General features: G+C 41.1%; 5 non-coding genes and 2 pseudogenes across 5 annotated transcripts; all 7 read left to right on the forward strand.

Annotated features, from left to right (window-relative positions):
- Positions 1 to 3126: 3126 nt before the first annotated feature.
- LOC122788459 lies at positions 3127 to 3340 on the forward strand. The gene has a single exon (XR_006362672.1). It is a non-coding gene; the product is annotated as a small nucleolar RNA U3 (small nucleolar RNA).
- Positions 3341 to 4362: 1022 nt separating this feature from the next.
- On the forward strand, positions 4363 to 4565 carry LOC122788455. Its single transcript, XR_006362668.1, has one exon. It is a non-coding gene; the product is annotated as a small nucleolar RNA U3 (small nucleolar RNA).
- A 1013-nt stretch (positions 4566 to 5578) lies between these two features.
- LOC122788454 lies at positions 5579 to 5793 on the forward strand. Its single transcript, XR_006362667.1, has one exon. It is a non-coding gene; the product is annotated as a small nucleolar RNA U3 (small nucleolar RNA).
- A 1020-nt stretch (positions 5794 to 6813) lies between these two features.
- LOC122788450 lies at positions 6814 to 7027 on the forward strand. The gene has a single exon (XR_006362663.1). It is a non-coding gene; the product is annotated as a small nucleolar RNA U3 (small nucleolar RNA).
- A 3527-nt stretch (positions 7028 to 10554) lies between these two features.
- LOC122788467 lies at positions 10555 to 10777 on the forward strand (annotated as a pseudogene).
- Positions 10778 to 16793: 6016 nt separating this feature from the next.
- LOC122788466 lies at positions 16794 to 17015 on the forward strand (annotated as a pseudogene).
- Positions 17016 to 19275: 2260 nt separating this feature from the next.
- LOC122788448 lies at positions 19276 to 19490 on the forward strand. Its single transcript, XR_006362661.1, has one exon. It is a non-coding gene; the product is annotated as a small nucleolar RNA U3 (small nucleolar RNA).
- The last annotated feature ends 713 nt before the right edge of the window (positions 19491 to 20203 follow it).

Genomic DNA, 20203 nt, shown 5'->3' on the forward strand with positions numbered 1-20203 from the left:
GGCCCTAGGTTCTATGGCAGCAGCTATCCCGCTTCTAATTCATGCCACGCATTTACGCGGTTCTTCAATGGACCCTTCAAGTTCAGTGGTCTCCTCTTTGTTCGCCTAAACGCCCGATTGGGTCAGCAGAGCGTGCAGGGACTCCTCTGTGGTGGCTTTTCTCCGGAGCCCCTGGCAGGGAGACCTTTTTGCTGCATTTCCTCGAGCCACAGTGACCACGGACGCTTCTTGCCTCGGGTGGGGGCATTCTATGGAAAGATTGTCCAAGGCACGTGGAATCCCACAGAGACGCCATTGCATATAAATGTCCTGGAAATGAGGGCGGTGCTAGCGCTGCAAGCACTTCACCACGCTCTTCCTTCAGGGACTATTATATTCAGACAGACAACATGTCGGTAGTCTGGTATATCAACAAGCAGGGAGGAACCAGGTCTTACCCCTTTGTCGAGAGGCCATGAGAGTCTGGGAATGGGCAATTTCCACCAAACGCTTGGTAGCAACGCATTCCGAAAGTCCAACATCCTGGACAAGCTCAGTCGCACCATCCTTTCTCCACACGAGTGGTCCCTCAATCTTCAAGTAGCGAAGATTTTGCCGCTTATTGCGATCTTTTGCTTCTCCCTCAAACGCCAAATGCGATAATTTCTTCGCCTGCTTCCCACCAGGAGTTCCCGAGGATGCTCTGGTGCATGCTTGGCCTCCCGGTCTCTTTTTATGCCTACCCTCCACTTCCTCTGATGCAGAGGCTTCTGCAGAAAGCCAACAGTTTGGGGAGCAGAATGATTCTCATTGCCCCATTCTGGCCTCGACAACCTTGGTTCCCTTGTATGGTCTCACAAAATCAATCCACCATGGATTCTGGGTCCAATTTCGATCTCATCTCTCACCCTCTGGGAATGCCAGTTCCCAATCTATGGACCCTGAAGTTGACAGCTTGGCTGCTCCAATTCCAACCTTAATTAGGACTCCCGCATCTCTTCACCGTCAAGGCCATTTTGTGGCCGCTCATAAACCTTCCACCAGACAGGTTTATCGGAGTAAATGGAAGAGGTTCTCTATATGGGCAGGACAGAGAACTGTGGATCCTTTTTCAGCACCTATGTCTGCGGTGCTGGATTTTCTAACAGTCCTCTTTCATCAAGGGGCTAGTTCTTCCACGATTAAGGTACAATTGGCGGCTATCTCGCATTATCACATTGGTCATGACACAGCTCCTTATGACAGCGAAAAAATGCAAAACTTTTCACAAAGGAGTTATATTGTAAAGGCCTCCAGTCAAGGAGGTTGTACCGCCTTGGGACTTGTCTTTAGTCCTGCAGGCCCTTACTGCTCCTCCCTTCGAGCCTGCAGCTTCTGCTGATTTAAAATACCTTTCCTGGAAGACTGCCTTTCTGGTAGCTATCACTTCAGCCAGAAGGGTGTCTGAACTTCAGGCTCTATGTGTCAAACCGCCTTATCTTTCTTTCTTCCCTGATAGGGTGTGCCTCAGGACCAATCCATCTTTTCTTCCGAAGGTCTCTTCTGAATCCAATCTTAACCAGTCAATCAATTTGCCTGTGTTTTTTCCCAAGTATTCAAACAAAGGAGAATACAAATTGCATTCCTTGGATGTTCATAGACAATTACGTCTTTATATTAACAGGACAGCTGGCCACAGGAAATCAGATCACCTGTACGCCTCCTTTGCTAAATTTGCTCTGGGTAAAGCAGTATCTAAAGTCACTCTATCTAAATGGATTGCTAATTGCATTCTGCAGGCATATGACACTTCAGGCAGACCTGCTCCTCAGAGGGTTACGGCTCATTCTACTAGGGCAGTTTCTACGCCAGCCGCCTTTAAGTCCCTGTTTCGTTGGATGATATCTGCTGCAGCTACTTGGGCCTCGCCTCATACTTTTATTTCTCATTACAAGGTGGATGTTGTTTCTAGAGGAAGAGCATCCTTTGGCTCAGCGGTGCTCCGGAACATCCTTCCATGACGGCCAAGATTCAGGTAGCTAGGGACTCTGTCCCACAGGTTGCAGACGAATGAAGTCTGCCTACTTAGATTTAGAAGTTATGTACTCACCATAACGCTCCATCTGAGTAGGTGACTTATTCGATGTAACTATCCCCTCCATCCCCCTGACCTTTATAGAGCGAGTATTTATGCTGTTTTAGTGTACTGTGGTCAGTATTTTGAGGCAAACTCAATCTGAGGTCAGTCAGGGCTTGGCAAGGGGTTATGGGTAAGAGGGAGGAGCTAGGAGCTCGGAGCCTAAGCTTTTGAATTGCCGGCTCGGATCCGAGGTCGGATCCGATACCCACAGGTTGCATCCGAATGAAGTCACCTACTCAGATGGAACGTTATGGTGAGTACATAACTTCTAATTTCTGGAATGCCACTATTCTCTATGGGAGTCTAGACACGTGGCATGAGGAGGATGGAAATGAAGGGTAGGAATTAGCAAGGAAACCAAGGTACTGCGAACAGTTATCTGAAGAGAGAAAGTTAATAAGGTAGGAAGAGGCTCAGCAGAATTTTAGAACACAGGTTTAGAACTTGTTTTCCTTACAAGGGTCTATAAGTCCAGAACAGATCTGAAACCAAGGTATTGAGAACACATATCTCGAGAGAGAGAGAGAGAGAGAGAGAGAAAGTTAAGGTAGGAAGCGACTCAGCAGAATTTTAGACCGTAGGTTTAGAAGTTGTCCTTGTAAAAACAGTATTCACTATTACACATCTTGCTGCCTTATTTGGCATAATACTCAGCCAGCATTCTCAGCACAATTGTGGCAACAGAGATCAAAAGCACAAGACCTGACTGGCTGTTTTTCATTAAATGAGTGCTACGTCTCTCTCCCAGAAGTCTCTTGCGCTTTATGTTAACTAAGTCCGCCCTCTTAGGCCAATGCGTCTTTCTGAATTTACATGACAGGAAAACTCTGCATGCTGGGTCCATATTTAAGTAATGCTGTTTTATTTGTTTCAGTACATACAAGGGAATGCTCTAGTATATTTATAAATAGTACATCAGTATTTTGTTTCCAGTACTTTACTGTTATGCATTAGTTTACTTTTTAAGTCACTAACTTTGTAGACAGTGTCAACTAAATATATATTTTAGGTGCTTCGGTGTATTAGCTAAGACTATACTTTCAGGGGTTATTTCTATAGTTTCTTGCTGGAGAGATGTTTTGAAAGTGCTTGGTCTTGCCTGCCACAGGGGAGAGGTTGAATGCTTTCTTTTAAGCATGAAGTAGGTAGTTGACTATGTTTGTGTATTTTTCTACTATTGATGACTGTGTGTGCTAGCCTGTTCAGCAGTTAGCATCATGAATAAAGCATAATCTGAGTGGTAGAGTTTTGGTTGGTTAATGATAGAAGCTGTGTGCATGAATTGCTGTCTTTTATCTGAGTTAGTGATAAAGACTGCTAGATCTTTTGTAGTGTGTTTAACAAGGATCTGTAGTGTTAGGTCTTGAGCAGAGTTGGAATTTTCTATGTGCTGCTCTAGCTGAAGCACCATTATCAAAACAGGATCTTTAGGATCTTGCGGTCTACTTTCCACCTCTGAATTACAACATAGAGAGCAGTGTTCCTAGTAGACATATGTTTTCCATTGCAATAGATTGTTTCTGGAATGCCACTATTCTCTATGGGAGTCTAGACACGTGGCATGAGGAGGATGGAAATGAAGGGTAGGAATTAGCAAGGAAACCAAGGTACTGCGAACAGTTATCTGAAGAGAGAAAGTTAATAAGGTAGGAAGAGGCTCAGCAGAATTTTAGAACACAGGTTTAGAACTTGTTTTCCTTACAAGGGTCTATAAGTCCAGAACAGATCTGAAACCAAGGTATTGAGAACACATATCTCGAGAGAGAGAGAGAGAGAAAGTTAAGGTAGGAAGCGACTCAGCAGAATTTTAGACCGTAGGTTTAGAAGTTGTCCTTGTAAAAACAGTATTCACTATTACACGTCTTGCTGCCTTATTTGGCATAATACTCAGCCAGCATTCTCAGCACAATTGTGGCAACAGAGATCAAAAGCACAAGACCTGACTGGCTGTTTTTCATTAAATGAGTGCTACGTCTCTCTCCCAGAAGTCTCTTGCGCTTTATGTTAACTAAGTCCGCCCTCTTAGGCCAATGCGTATTTCTGAATTTACATGACAGGAAACTCTGCATGCTGGGTCCATATTTAAGTAATGCTGTTTTATTTGTTTCAGTACATACAAGGGAATGCTCTAGTATATTTATAAATAGTACATCAGTATTTTGTTTCCAGTACTTTACTGTTATGCATTAGTTTACTTTTTAAGTCACTAACTTTGCAGACAGTGTCAACTAAATATATATTTTAGGTGCTTCCTTGTATCAGCTAAGACTATACTTTCAGGGGTCTTTTCTATAGTTTGTTGTTAGATGGTTTTGAAAGTGCTTGGTCTTGCCTGCCACAGGGAAGAGGTTGAATGCTTTCTTTTGAGCATGAAGTAGGTAGTTGACTATGTTTGTGTAGTTTTCTACTATTGATGACTGTGTGTGCTAGCCTGTTAGCATCATGAAGAAAGCATAATCTGAGTGGTAGAGTTTTGGTTGGTTAATGATAGAAGCTGTGTGCATGAATTGCTGTCTTTTATCTAAGTTAGTGATAAAGATTGCTAGATCTTTTGTAGTGTGTTTAACAAGGACCTGTAGTGTTAGGTCTTGAGCAGAGTTGGAATTTTCTATGTGCTGCTCTGGCTGAAGCACCATTATGAAAACAGGATCTTTAGGATCTTGCGGTCTACTTTCCACCTCTGAATTACAACATAGAGAGCAGTGTTCCTAGTAGACATATGTTTTCCATTGCAATAGATTGTTTCTGGAATGCCACTATTCTCTATGGGAGTCTAGACACGTGGCATGAGGAGGATGGAAATGAAGGGTAGGAATTAGCAAGGAAACCAAGGTACTGCGAACAGTTATCTGAAGAGAGAAAGTTAATAAGGTAGGAAGAGGCTCAGCAGAATTTTAGAACACAGGTTTAGAACTTGTTTTCCTTACAAGGGTCTATAAGTCCAGAACAGATCTGAAACCAAGGTATTGAGAACACATATCTCGAGAGAGAAAGTTAAGGTAGGAAGCGACTCAGCAGAATTTTAGACCGTAGGTTTAGAAGTTGTCCTTGTAAAAACAGTATTCACTATTACACGTCATGCTGCCTTATTTGGCATAATACTCAGCCAGCATTCTCAGCACAATTGTGGCAACAGAGATCAAAAGCACAAGACCTGACTGGCTGTTTTTCATTAAATGAGTGCTACGTCTCTCTCCCAGAAGTCTCTTGCGCTTTATGTTAACTAAGTCTGCCCTCTTAGGCCAATGCGTATTTCTGAATTTACATGACAGGAAAACTCTGCATGCTGGGTCCATATTTAAGTAATGCTGTTTTATTTGTTTCAGTACATACAAGAGAATGCTCTAGTATATTTATAAATAGTACATCAGTATTTTGTTTCCAGTACTTTACTGTTATTTATTAGTTTACTTTTTAAGTCACTAACTTTGCAGACAGTGTCAACTAAATATATATTTTAGGTGCTTCCTTGTATCAGCTAAGACTATACTTTCAGGGGTCATTTCTATAGTTTGTTGTTAGAGAGATGGTTTTGAAAGTGCTTGGTCTTGCTTGCCACAGGGAAAAGGTTGAATGCTTTCTTTTGAGCATGAAGTAGGTAGTTGACTATGTTTGTGTAGTTTTCTACTATTGATGACTGTGTGTGCTAGCCTGTTCAGCAGTTAGCATCATGAAGAAAGCATAATCTGAGTGGTAGAGTTTTGGTTGGTTAATGATAGAAGCTGTGTGCATGAATTGCTGTCTTTTATCTAAGTTAGTGATAAAGATTGCTAGATCTTTTGTAGTGTGTTTAACAAGGACCTGTAGTGTTAGGTCTTAAGCAGAGTTGGAATTTTCTATGTGCTGCTCTAGCTGAAGCACCATTATCAAAACAGGATCTTTAGGATCTTGCAGTCTACTTTCCACCTCTGAATTACAACATAGAGAGCAGTGTTCCTAGTAGACATATGTTTTCCATTGCAATAGATTGTTTCTGGAATGCCACTATTCTCTATGGGCGTCTAGACACGTGGCATGAGGAGGACGGAAATGAAGTATAGGAATTAGCAAGGAAACCAAGGTACTGCGAACAGTTATCTGAAGAGAGAAAGTTAATAAGGTAGGAAGAGGCTCAGCAGAATTTTAGAACACAGGTTTAGAACATGTTTTCCTTACAAGGGTCTATAAGTCCAGAACAGATCTGAAACCAAGGTATTGAGAACACATATCTCGAGAGAGAGAGAGAGAAAGTTAAGGTAGGAAGCGACTCAGCAGAATTTTAGACCGTAGGTTTAGAAGTTGTCCTTGTAAAAACAGTATTCACTATTACACGTCTTGCTGCCTTATTTGGCATAATACTCAGCCAGCATTCTCAGCACAATTGTGGCAACAGAGATCAAAAGCACAAGACCTGACTGGCTGGTTTTCATTAAATGAGTGCTACGCTCTCTCCCAGAAGTCTCTTGCGCTTTTATGTTAACTAAGTCCGCCTCTTAGGCCAATGCGTATTTCTGAATTTACATGACAGGAAAACTCTGCATGCTGGGTCCATATTTAAGTAATGCTGTTTTATTTGTTTCAGTACATACAAGGGAATGCTCTAGTATATTTATAAATAGTACATCAGTATTTTGTTTCCAGTACTTTACTGTTATGCATTAGTTTACTTTTTAAGTCACTAACTTTGCAGACAGTGTCAACTAAATATATATTTTAGGTGCTTCCTTGTATCAGCTAAGACTATACTTTCAGGGTCATTTCTATAGTTTGTTGCTAGAGAGATGGTTTTGAAAGTGCTTGGTCTTGCCTGCCACAGGGAAGAGGTTGAATGCTTTCTTTTGAGCATGAAGTAGGTAGTTGACTATGTTTGTGTAGTTTTCTACTATTGATGACTGTGTGTGCTAGCCTGTTCAGCAGTTAGCATCATGAAGAAAGCATAATCTGAGTGGTAGAGTTTTGGTTGGTTAATGATAGAAGCTGTGTGCATGAATTGCTGTCTTTTATCTAAGTTAGTGATAAAGATTGCTAGATCTTTTGTAGTGTGTTTAACAAGGACCTGTAGTGTTAGGTCTTGAGCAGAGTTGGAATTTTCTATGTGCTGCTCTAGCTGAAGCACCATTATCAAAACAGGATCTTTAGGATCTTGGTCTACTTTCCACCTCTGAATTACAAATATAGAGAGCAGTGTTCCTAGTAGACATATGATGTTGTTGTCTATCTCGCCTTCATTCTTGCTGGATGGGTTCGAGCTTCCACCTCGGCCCGACCGGCCACTCTAAAGCTCGAGAGTTGGTTCCACCGCCTCGTGGCTCCCCTTATAGCCCACAATGCTAGGCGTGCGGTACCTCAGATTCGCTTGTCGCTACAGCCATCGAGGTGTGTTTTCACCGCTCCAGGTTAGTGAAAGTTAGACTAGTTTAAATTCTTTAGACTTAGGCTAGCTTAGTGTATTTTTCTTTCCCCATAGTATAGTGGACTTGTTATCCCTTCTACCTGTTATTCAGCCCCCTTTTTTTCCAAAGAACTTATAGTTCTTTCCCCAGGCCTTCGGGCCCTTCCTCCCTATCCTTAGGGTGTATGTGTTTGATTAGGGAGTTTTATTTAACTTATCTTTAGTTTAAATAATTCCCTTTGAACCCTATCAGTGTAATCTGTGTGTGTGTGTTTTCTGTGTGTGTGATTACACTCGGTTCCTTGAATATGTCCAAGGATACAAAGGTTCAGGCTTCAAGAAGTGTGACTCGTGCTGTCAGAAAATGTCTCTGACAGACGGGCACACTTCTTGTGTGTATTGCCTGGGATTCTTATATAGACCTGCAGGACTCTTGTGCTGTATGCCATGGCTTCAGCCCCAGAGTCCTGCAGGAGAGAAAAATAAACTCATTTTGAGGGTTTAATCAAGCCCGAAGGTTCCCTTTCTGTGTCATCGGGAAACCTTCTAAGGCTTTCTAAGACCCTCGACTCCAGCTTCAGAGTCGAGGCCCAAGCCAAGTTTTACTTCTTCATCGGCTCCGCTGGAGCCGGCGAGTCTTTGACTGCAGTATTCGGGTTTCCTGCCCGCCGGAGCCGAGGCATTAGAGATTTCTGGGTCGGGTTCATCAGACCATCGGAGCCGACATCTAGAAAGAGATCGAGGTCACCGCCCCTTGGCTCCCTCATTCGCTCCAGCCTCCCCTGCTGTCTGAACGGAGCCATAGATCTCACTCCTCCAGGTCATCGAGGCTCTCAGATCACGACCTCCAGAGGGTAGTGAGTAGACTTTGAAGTCCGAGGCACTGGCCCAAATGCTCCAGAGTCCCACTCATCAGTCGATGCCTCAACTTGTTCCAATAAATATTCCTCCTCCGACTCCTTTGAGCTCGAGCCGGGCGCCTCCGACCGAGACTGTAGCGCCGAGCCGATACATTTGTCTTCGGCTCGGCTCCGATTTCTTCTTTGAAGAATCTCGGCGCCGGGCTTCCTCGCCGGCTCCGAGGTGAGTGGCATCGGACCCTTGTCCGACCCCGCCTCCCTCTCGGTGCTTCGGGCGCTGGTGAGTTCGGCTCCAACATCGCCTCGGAGCCATCTCTGTCAGTGCCGAGGGAGGTTCTCAGCTTCTCGGAGCGGGGACCTCTGGCTCTGCCGGACAGGGTGCATTCGAGGTCATGCGGAGTGTGTTAGAACCTTGTTCACTCCACAGTCGGCTCCGTCCCGCCTCCCTCTTCGGTGCCTTTGGTTATGTCGACTCACTCCCTCATCCCAGACCGCAGAGAGCAAGCTCCTCAAGAATCCTCTGTGGGATTTCATCCTCTTCCGAGGCCTCTCCTGAATTGGCAGGGGAGCCCCTAGGAAGAGAAAGTGTAAGAGGAAGCACATAGACTCACCTGAGTCTGTCACCTCTGACACAGATTTAGAGGATTCTGAGGGTTCCCACGCTCCCTTCTGAAGATGTCTCTTTCAGACATTCTAGAGATCCTGAAACAGAGGGAAATTGGCCAGCCCTTAACCCTTCGGAGGATGAATCTGTGTATATTGAGGCGCTTGGCTCGCCCTTCCACCTCCTGGGTGTCCCCCTTTGATCCCCCATGCAGGTGGTTGCAAAGAAGGCCTGGACGGCTCCTGATTCAGTGGACCCCACCCCCAGGAGACCCTCCAAATTTATAACAGCACCAACTGACAAGCAATTTCTCACAAAAGGTGTTTCTGTGGATGCTGTGGTGGTAGCTGCTGCCACCAAGAAGGAACTAGCTGATCCTTCAGTGCCTGTTCATCCCCTAACAAAGAATCTAGGTCTATGGACAGGTACGGGAAGCGGATGTTCTCGCCAGCGACCTTTGCTATGTGCTCGCTGAACTACCTATGCCATTTTATTCGTCTTCAAAGAGACTTGATCAAAGAAGCGAAAGTGACATGTTGAAGGATCCTACGGCCATGGGTTTCAAGACAAGATGAACACTCAGCTGGCTACCCTGAACTCCATAGCTAACTCCTCCATGCGCCCTTTCTTAATGATAGAAGCTGTAATGAATTGCTGTCTTTATTTTAAGGTAGTGATAAAGATTGCTGGATCTTTGTAGTGTGTTTAACAAGGACCCATAGTGTGTTAGGTCTTGAGCAGAGTTGGAATTTGGCGTGCTGTCGCTGAAGTAACCATTATCAAAACAGGGATTCTTTAGGATCTGGCGACCGGGTCACTTCTCCACTGAATTATAAATATAGAGAGCAGTGTTCCTAGTAGAAGCGATGTTTTCCACGGTAATAATAGATTGCTTTCCTGGAATGCACTATTCTCTGCGGGAGTCTAGACACCTGGCACAGAGGAGTGATGGAAAATGAAGGGTAAATTGGGTAAGGAAACCAAGGTACTGCGAACAGTTATCTGAAGAGAGAAAGTTAATAAGCAGAAAAGGAGGCTCAGCAGGTGAATTTTAGAACACAGGTTTAGGAACTTGTTTCTTTACAAGGGTCTTATAAGTCCAGGAACAGATCTGAAACCAAGGTATTGAGAACACATATCCTCGAGAGAGAAAGTTACAGGAAGCGACTCAGCAGGAATTTTTAGACCGTAGGTTTAGAAGTTGTCCTTGGTAAAAACAGTATTCACTATTACACGCCTTGCTGCTCTATTTGCAAATACTCAGCTAGCATTCTCAGCGTCAATTGTAACAGAGATCAAAAGCACAAGACCTGACTGGCTGTTTTCATTAAATGAGGCGCCTCCCAGGAAGTCTCTTCGCGCTTTATGTTAATCTAAGCAGTCCGCCTCTTATCGATGCGTATTTTTGAATTTACATGACAGGAAAACTCTGCATGCTGGGTCCATTTGGCACGTTGTTTTATTTGTTTCAGTACACAAGCAAGGGAATACATTTATAAATAGTACATCAGTATTTTGTTTCAGTACTTTTACTGTTATGCATTAGTTTACTTTTTAAGTCACTAACTTTGCAGACAGTGTCAACTAAATATATATTTTTAGGTGTTTTTGCCATCAGCTACAGACTGTACTCTCTAGGGTCATTTCTTATAGTTTGTTACAGAGAGATGGTTATTTTGAGTGCTTGGTCTTGCTTGGACATAATAGGAAGAGAAGGTTGAATGCTTTCTTTTGAGTATGAAGTAGAAGTTGACTATGTTTGTGGTGTTTTCTACTATTGATGACTGTGTGTGCTAGTCGTTCAAAGTAAGTTAGCATCATGAAGAAAGTATAATTTGAGTGGTAGAGTTTTGTATTGGTTAATGAATGATAGAAGCTGCGTGGTGCATGAATTGCTGTCTTTATCTGCTAGTGATAAAGATTGCTAGATCTTTGTAGTGTTTAACAAGGGACCTGTAGTGTTAGGTCTCAGCAGAGAGTTGGAATGTATGTGCCGCTCTAGCTGAAGCACCACCATTATTAAACAGGATCTTTAGGATCTTGCGTCCATTTTCCACTCTAATGACATAACATAGAGTAGTGTTCCTAGTAGACATATGTTTTCCATTGCAATAGATTAGCTTCTTGGAATGCCACTCATTCTCAAGTGGTAGTCTAGACACGCGGGTATGAGGAGAAGGAAGTCAGCGGGTAACCAGCAAGAACACCAAGGTAACGTTAAATAAGTTATCTGAAGAGAAAGTTAATAAGTGCAGGAAGTGCTCAGCAGAATTTGAACACAGGTTTAGAAGTCCTGTTTCCTTACAAGTGGGTCTATAAGTCCAGAACAGGTGATCTGAAACCAAGGTATTGAGAACACATATCTCGAGAGAGAGAGAGAGAGAGAGAGAAAAAGCTAAGGTAGGAAGTACTCAGCAGGAATTTTTAGACCAGAGGTTTAGTTGTCCTTAAAACAGTATTCACTATTACACGCCTTGCTGCCTTGATGCAGCGCTGGGCTACTCAGCCAGCATCTCGTGGCCAGCCTGTGGCATGGTGAGATCAAAAGCACAAGAGACCTGACTGTTTTCACAAACGAGTGCTACGCCCCTCCCAGAAGTCTCTGGCATACTATGTTAACTAAGTCCGCCCCTCTTAGGCCAATGTGATTTCTGGATTTCATATGACAGGAAAAACTCCGCATGCTTGGTCCATATTTAAGCAATGCTGTATTTGTTTGTACATACATGGAAATGCCTTAGTATACTTATAAAATAGTCATCAAAACCAATGGAATGCCTGCACCACCACAAACCTCTAAGGGAACAGCCCTGCAGGTAAATTAGTGAACCAATGAGAAAGCAAACAGTCATTAGTGAAACGCACATTAGCACTTTTATTACATATACAATACTGGCAGGCTCAATATTCCACCCTTCAGACGACAACAGCCTCCGCTGGAAAACTTCAATGTGTCACTTTTACCCTTGTTAATGACCTCATAACTGAGGGAATCTACACCCAATTAAAAAATCATACTATTAAAAAATAATAAACCTTTCAATTTAATTCTAAAAGAACCTATTGGTACGCATCTAATAAAACAATATTAAACTATGTATAAACTAGTTCATATTATTCGGCATTTATTAGAATAAACACATATATTATTAAAAGAATAATGAATATATATATAACAACCCTATATAAACTAGTATTATTATTTTTTAATAGTAATTTTGAATAGGGTCCTTAAATGAGGTCATTAATAAAGTGGTAAAAGTACCATAGTTTCTTTGGAATGCATTGTTCTGCCTGAAAGAAGGTGGGATATTGAGCCTAACAAAAAGTTCTTTGTGTGTAATAAAAGTAGCTTACAATATTAATTTCACTAAGCTGACACATTTGCTTTCATTGATTCACTGAATTTAATGCTTGCAGGGCTGTTCCCTTTAGAGGTTTTTGTGTTCATTGGTCTGTTCCGTGGTTTGAGTTCGCCGACGTCATGGCTTAACGAAAGCGCAGCCTAACGAGGACCCATTGTTCTGTGCAGGTGATGACGAGGGAGAAACTAGTAACTGAAATGGTGAAGGGCCGAGGCAGGCGGCTGACGCGATTTAACTACCCTCTTATTCAGTTGCTGCTGGGTGGCAGATTTTATATACTAACCCAACGACCATCAAGTTAGATGAGGTGGGTCGGAGGGAGTAGCAGAGTGCATCAAGGTCGGCCCAAGGGATACGGAGGTAATGACATAATACCAGCAATATAACAAAAGGGACTGTAACCCAGGAATAAAAAGTTTGTGCGCATGTAGGAGGTGCTGGCACGCTAATTTATCGACGCCGAATGCTGACATTAATACAATCGGAGCAACAACACTTTTATTAGTGAATCTAGTATTACCACCAGTCAAGGGGGTTTGGCTTGAGCAACACTAGATCCGGTCATTGTACCAAGAAAATCATTTTATGATTCACTACCATCTGCTGACTTTACCTAAAAAAGAATAACTTTTTGCTGTCAATAAATAGGTTGCAGGGAGAGTCAGAACCTGGTGTGGGAGCTATAAAATTGGCTTTGGACAATATTAATGTTCTGATTGGGACTTTGATAATAAGTTGTAATAAAACTGTTAAATTAGAAATCACTTAGGGAGTGCTTAGAGAGGAAGATTGTCTTAAGGGGCTTTAGTAAATGGCGCCTCCCTGTAGGCTACGGAATTGAGATCCGAGTTCCATATGCAACTATTGGAGTTGGTTTAGGCAGTTTTGAATTTATTAGATTACTTATCGACACTACAGCAGCAAGTGGAAGGGTTTAGTATGGAATTAAAGCAGGGTTGAAAAGAAAAAATAAAAGAACACCAAGACTTTTTAAATATAATATGGATTATGCTCGAATTTTACGAGCATAGAGGTTACCACTCAATAAATTAAGTGGAAAAACAAGAAAAAGAAAATAAAAAAGGGAGTATTCACCAAGACAGCATATCCAAAACCTCCACAGAATGGTAGAGTTAAAAATAAGAAGAGTGAAGGATTTGATGTAGTTCCACCTGTAACTTATAGACAGGAAAAGCCCAGAGTATAGGACAAGAAATACAGTAAAGTTTGGGATGATTTCGGTACATAACAATGCTTATCAGGGCCTGTTTTGGTGGGCCAGTAGTAGATGAAGGAGAGGAAGCAGTAGGAGCAAATTAGGATGATATGAAAGCCCTGGTCCGGACCACAAGCAAATGTTTCAAATCAAGAGACTGAGAGAGAAGAGATAAGTACCACTGTATTTCCTTTGGGGAAGGAGGCATCCACATCAAATGAACTTGAGGCCTAGTCAAGAATGGGGTAGAGAATGCATTTAAGGAACAGATAGAATCAAGGGAGGTGACGCATACCTCCAGAAGACTATCCGATTATAGTATATAAAATGGAAGGTGACTTAAAATCTTAATTACACCACGCTAAACATTACTACAGCATCGATATGTATTGATTTCCTCACGGGGCCTCATTTTCATTCCCAGATTCCTGGCGATTTCTTAGTGAAAACAATTATAGACCCCAAAGTTATTCGTAAGGAAGTTTGAATTTAACTTCTATGTTAGGTAAAGTTCATCACTGACGAACCCATTCAGAATAGCCAGTCTGTTTAATCCCCCATTGAAGGTCAATTTAAGATCATTTGAAAAGGTGCATGAGTTAGATTTTAGGTATTTAGCAGTTATTAGGCATGTAAATGTAAAACAAAACTTAATATTTCGGAGAACAACTTTACTTTCTCTAACATTACTAATCCAGGATTGTAAAAATACGTAATGAAACCCTATAAAGGGAATGGCCTTATTTTTTATGAACCTTAATGATTATATAAGTGAACTCATGGCACATTTTGACTGAGGGTCTATGAGAGCATAAGCCTGAACGAAGTAAATATAGCTTTTAATAAAATCAGAACTACTATTGAAGATCTATTTGTAGAGGAATTTATTGATTAGACATCCAATTTTATTTTGAGTGTTGGCACCTAAATGCCTTCGCTTTTAAAGTAACCAAAAATTCATAAGTCCATTAAAAACCCCCATTTAGAATAATTCAGGGATAGTAGGGGGTTGGTGGTCGCCAATATATGATAAATTACACTAAACCATTCTATTAAGATAAAAGCAAATCTGTAAAGGATTCAGTGACTTTTGGGGGAACATCAACGAAATAGCTTAAACCCACATTTCCATTTTTTTTTGACTGTTGATATTAAAGATTCATACAGCCACTCCCGCAGTTGGGTCGGAATTATTGAGGAGTTTATGGAGATGTGCTGTCCCACAAAACACTATCTACATGAATAGAAACACATGAGTTGGTCCTAAAGTATAGTTGTTTTAGTTTTAATGGACAAATACGAACAAACGTCAGGGTGTGGGCTATGGCCCTGTGGGGGAGCTGCCTGTCAACTGTGTTATAGCAGTGTATACATTCTTATTTAAGATTGTGGTTAACATGTCGCCTGGCACACTAGGTATTAGGATTTACATATGTTCTTCTTTGAAGGCCCATTAGAGGTATTGAATATTATTGAAAATATGAAGATGTTTACAGATTTCCTGGATTTTACGTAGATGAGGTTAATATTAACCAAATTAATTAGTTTAGACATTTCCTTATCAGTAGATTTATACTTAATCCAGATGGTGAAAGTGAGATTTACTCCAAAACCCACATATTCTAATGGGTTTCATGACAGTTGCCAATTTTGCCCATCAAAAAGAGCTACGGTAAAAGGACAGATGGTATGGGCAGCGTATGGATTCGTCACTAGGTATGTGGATTTTATAAATGAGTGCGATAAACTTGGTCAGTATGTTTCTGAATAGGGGCTAGCTACCCCATGGCCTCCTGATTGAAATCAAGAAAGTAGATATGAAAAGGCTTTCTGGTCATTTTAAACTCATCTTATACCCACACAGAGCTTGGTATTTCAGCTGACCAAGGTATAGGAAATATGGGTCCGAATAAGGTGTAGGAAATTAACATTAACATAAATTTCTTGTGTAATCTTTTCGATAGACCAATCATTTAATAAGGACATTTTACAGAAGAATTCGGGGTCCATTAGGGGAGATGACTATTAATGGAGGTGCATTAGGCCAGCACTCTAACCTTACATTTAGAAAGGGCTTTTAGTTTAAAAATCCTTTGGAAAGAACCAAGAAAGTAGGGTTTAATAAATATAAGTGGTATGACCAACGTGTGGACATGCCACCAATGTAAGAATATTCAGGAAGGAGACAAGTTACAAATTTAATAATGAAAAAGATACAAGGTTGCGGTAGTTTTAATTGTGGGCAAGAGTAGTGGTGTATGTGGCTTTATGCACAAATGTACCGCTCTATATAGGAAAGATCGAAGTAAAGGCGTGAACGCATAAGGAGTATCATCTTTATGCAACATCGTGATGGATTTAAGGAATGCATTGCCTGCCAGGTTATGGAACACTCTGACATATTTTCCATTTTTCTGTTCCCAAGCAAGTTGTTACCGATGGAAATAGTGGCTCTTGGCAAATTAATTTGGAAAGAAGAGTTATTTTGGCAAATCAGGAACAGTGAGTATATATATATCCAGGAATTAATGAATGTGTCATTGTCCTTGTATTTTGAAATTATTGGTACTATGAGATAATTCCAAAGGAAAATACTAAACCACTGATCAACTGACTGGGCTGCCTTGCACCTATCCACTGCCCTCAGAATTGAAAAATGTTTCAATCCGGGTAGATTATTTTTCGTTCCAGCTGTTCCTGGGCTTTTATTGTGTTTTTATGGATGTGAATTATACCTCTGCTTATAAGGGTTATGTGGCTGTTTTGTTCATCATCACATATTTTAATATGTATGTAATGTTCTAATATTATTACAGAACATGTAGTATTTATGGTTTATACATGGTTTGTGTATTGTTTTTAAATAGTGCGTATAATATTCTTTTTAGAATTCATTGAAAGGTTTTATTATTTTTTAATAGTAACGCTTAATTGTAGGTGGTCCTCTCAATTATGAGGTCACAATAAGGCAAGCATTTGCTGAAGCTTTCCCTCGAACGTATTGTTTCGCCTTTCGAAGAAGGTGATATTGAGCCATCAAAGTTCTTAGTGTGTAATAAAAGTGCTACAATAATAATTTACCAAGCTGTCATTTGGTTTCTCATTACTGATCCACTGAATTTACTGCTGCAGGGCTGTTCCCTTTAGAGTTTTCTCATATTTATAAATAGTACATCGCATTTTGTTTCCAGTACTACTGTTATGTATTATTTACTTTGGCCACTAACTTTGTAGACAGGCCAACTAAATATATATTTTAGGTGCCTCCTTGTAATTGCTAAGACTATACCAATAGGGGGTCATTTCTATAGTTTGTCATTGTTAGAGAGATGTACTTTGAAAGTGCTTGTTTTGCCTGCCATAGGGAAGAGGTTGAATGCTTCGAGCATGAAGTAGTAGGTAGTTGACTATGTTTGTGTAGGGGCTTTCTACTATTGATGACCGTGTGTGTGCCATCCGTTCAGCAGTTAGCAATTCCATGAAAAGCATAATCTGAGTGGTAGAGCTTTTAAGCTGATAATGTGATAGTAGCCGTGCATGAATCAAGCCGGGTTCCTCATCTAAGTTAGTACAAAGATTTATGGCAGATCTTAGTGCTTAACAAGGACCTGTAGTGTTAGGTCTCTGGAGGAGTTGAATTTTCTTATGTGCTGCTCTTAGCTGAAGCACCATTATCAAAACAGGATCTTTAGGATCTTATGGCTCATTTTCCACTCTGAATTACAATATAGAGAGAAAGTTCAGTAGACACATGCTTTCCATTGCAATAGATTGTTTTCCTGAATGCCACTATTCTATGGAGTCTAGACACGTGGCAAGGAGTAGAGGGAGTGGGAAATGAAGGGTAGAATTAAAGAAGAAACCAAGGTACCGCGAACAGCGTTATCTTGAAGAGGTGTTATTATGTAGAGGAGGCTCAGCAGAATTTAGGAACACAGTATTTAGAACTTGCTTTTCTCACAAGGGTCTATATAAGTCCAGAACAGATCTAAAACCAAGGTATTGAGAACATATCTCGAGAGAGAGAGAGAGAAAGTTAAGGTAGGAAGTACCAGCACTTAGACCGTAGGTTTAGTTGTCCTTGTAAACAGTCTACTATTATATATCTGCTGCCTTATTTATAGCTAATACTCAGCCGAAAGCATTCTTCAGTACAATTGTGGCAATAGAGACTGCAGCACAAGACCTGACTGGCTGTTTTCTACAATGAGTGCTACGTCTCTCTCCTCCCAGTAGTTTTTTGCAGGCTTTATGTTAATTAAGTCCGCTCTTTAGGCCAATGCGTTTCTTTCTTAACTTATATAGCATGACAGGAAAACCGCATGCTGGGTCCATATCAAGTAATGTTGTTTATTTGTTTCCAGTACATACAAGGAATGCCTCAGTATATTTATAACAGTACATCAGTATTTTAAATGTAGTACTTTACTCAATGTTATGCATTATTTACCTTTTTAAGCTACTAACTTTGTAGACAGTGTCAATCTGTAAGTATATAGTATTTTAGGTGCTTCAGTAATTGAACAAGACTATACTAGGGTTATTTTATAGTTTCTTGCCGGAGATGCTTTGAAAGCGCTGGTCTTGCCAAGTAGGGGAGAGGTTGAATGCTTTTACATGGGCGTGTAGCTGATCATGCCTGTGTATTTTTCTGGTATCATTGATGATCAAAGAAATGTTCAGCAGTTATAATTTTGAATAGCCACAATCTGAGTGAGTTTTGAAGCTATAATGATAGAAGCAAAAGGCTGAATTGCTGTCTTTATCTGAGTTAGTGATAAAGAACGTTGTGATCTTTGTAGTGTGTTTAACAAGGGATCCGTAAAAGCTAGGTCTTGAGTGTTGGAATCTCTTCTGTGCTGCTCTAGCTAAGCACCATATCAAAACAGATCTTAGTTTCTATGTCTACTTCCAATTCCCTGAATTACAAATATAGAGGAGCAGTGTTCCGAAGTGGACATATAAGCTTCCATTGTGGCCAGATTGCCTTGAATGCCACTGCCTCATGGGAGTCTATTAATGGCGGGCCGAGGAGGATTGGAAATGAAGGGCAGGGGACCATAAGGAAACCAAGGTATCGCACAAAGTATTCAAGAGAGAAAGCACAAGGTAGAAGAGGTCTAGCAGAATTTTAGAACACAGAAGTTTTAGAACTTGTTTTCATAAGGGTCTATAAGTCCAGAACAGATCTGGAAACCAAGCAAAGCTGAGAATATATATCTTTTTCTTCTTTTCTCTCTCTCTCGAGAGAGAGAGAGAGAGAAAGTTGCTGGTGGAAGCTTTCACTGTAGCAGAATTCCAGACCTAGGTTTAGTTGTCTTTGTAAAAAACAGTATTCACTTACATATCATCGCTGCCTTTATTTGGCATAATAATACCGTCAGTACATCTTCAGCACAATGTGGTAATAGAGATCAAAAGCATGAAGACCTGACTGGCTGTTTTTCATTAAATGAGTGCTACGCCTCTCTCCCAGAAGCCCTTAAGTGCGCTTTTATGTTAATCTAAGTCCGCCTTCTTAGGCCAATGCGTATTTCTGAATTTACATGACAGGAAAACTCCTGTACGTTGGGTCCATAGCTTTAAGTAATGTTGTTTTATTTGTTTTATACATACAAGGGAATGCTCTAGTATATTTATAAATAGTACATCAGTATTTTGTTTCCAGTACTTTACTAAGAAGTGCATTAGTTTTTTAAGTCACTAACTTTGCTGACAGTGTCAACTAAATATATATTTTAGGTGCTTCCTTGTATCAGCTAAGACTATACTTTCAGGGGTCATTTCTATAGTTTGTTGCTAGAGAGATGGTTTTGAAAGTGCTTGGTCTTGCCTGCCACAGGGAAGAGGTTGAATGCTTTCTTCTGAGCATGAAGTAGGTAGTTGACTATGTTTGTGTAGTTTTCTACTATTGATGACTGTGTGTGCTAGCCTGTTCAGCAGTTAGCATCATGAAGAAAGCATAATCTGAGTGGTAGAGTTTTGGTTGGTTAATGATAGAAGCTGTGTGCATGAATTGCTGTCTTTTATCTAAGTTAGTGATAAAGATTGCTAGATCTTTTGTAGTGTGTTTAACAAGGACCTGTAGTGTTAGGTCTTGAGCAGAGTTGGAATTTTCTATGTGCTGCTCTAGCTGAAGCACCATTATCAAAACAGGATCTTTAGGATCTTGCGGTCTACTTTCCACCTCTGAATTACAACATAGAGAGCAGTGTTCCTAGTAGACATATGATGTTAAGTTGTCTATCTCGCCTTCATTCTTGCTGGATGGGTTCGGAGCCGACCTCGGCCCCGACTCGGCCACTCTAAAGCTCGAGAGTTGGTTCCACCGGCTCGAGGCTCCCCTTATATCCCACAATGCTAGGCGTGAGTTACCTCAGATCTCGGCCTACAGCGATCGAGGTGTGTTTTCTACCGGCTCCAGGTTAGTGAAAGTTAGACTAGTTTAAATTCTTTAGACTTAGGCTAGCTTAGTGTATTTTTCTTTCCCCATAGTATAGTGGACTTGTTATCCCTTCTACCTGTTATTCAGCCCCTTTTTTCCAAAGAACTTATAGTTCTTTCCCAGGCCTTCGGGCCCTTCCTCCCTATCCTTAGGGTGTGTATGTGTTTGATTAGGAGTTTTATTTAACTTATCTTTAGAATTCCTTTGAACCCTATCAGTGTAATCTGTGTGTGTGTGTTTTCTG

The sequence above is a fragment of the Protopterus annectens genome, chromosome 13.part0 (assembly GCF_019279795.1).
Source record: "Protopterus annectens isolate FY-2018-M chromosome 13.part0, PAN1.0, whole genome shotgun sequence".
Lineage (NCBI taxonomy): Eukaryota > Metazoa > Chordata > Ceratodontiformes > Protopteridae > Protopterus > Protopterus annectens.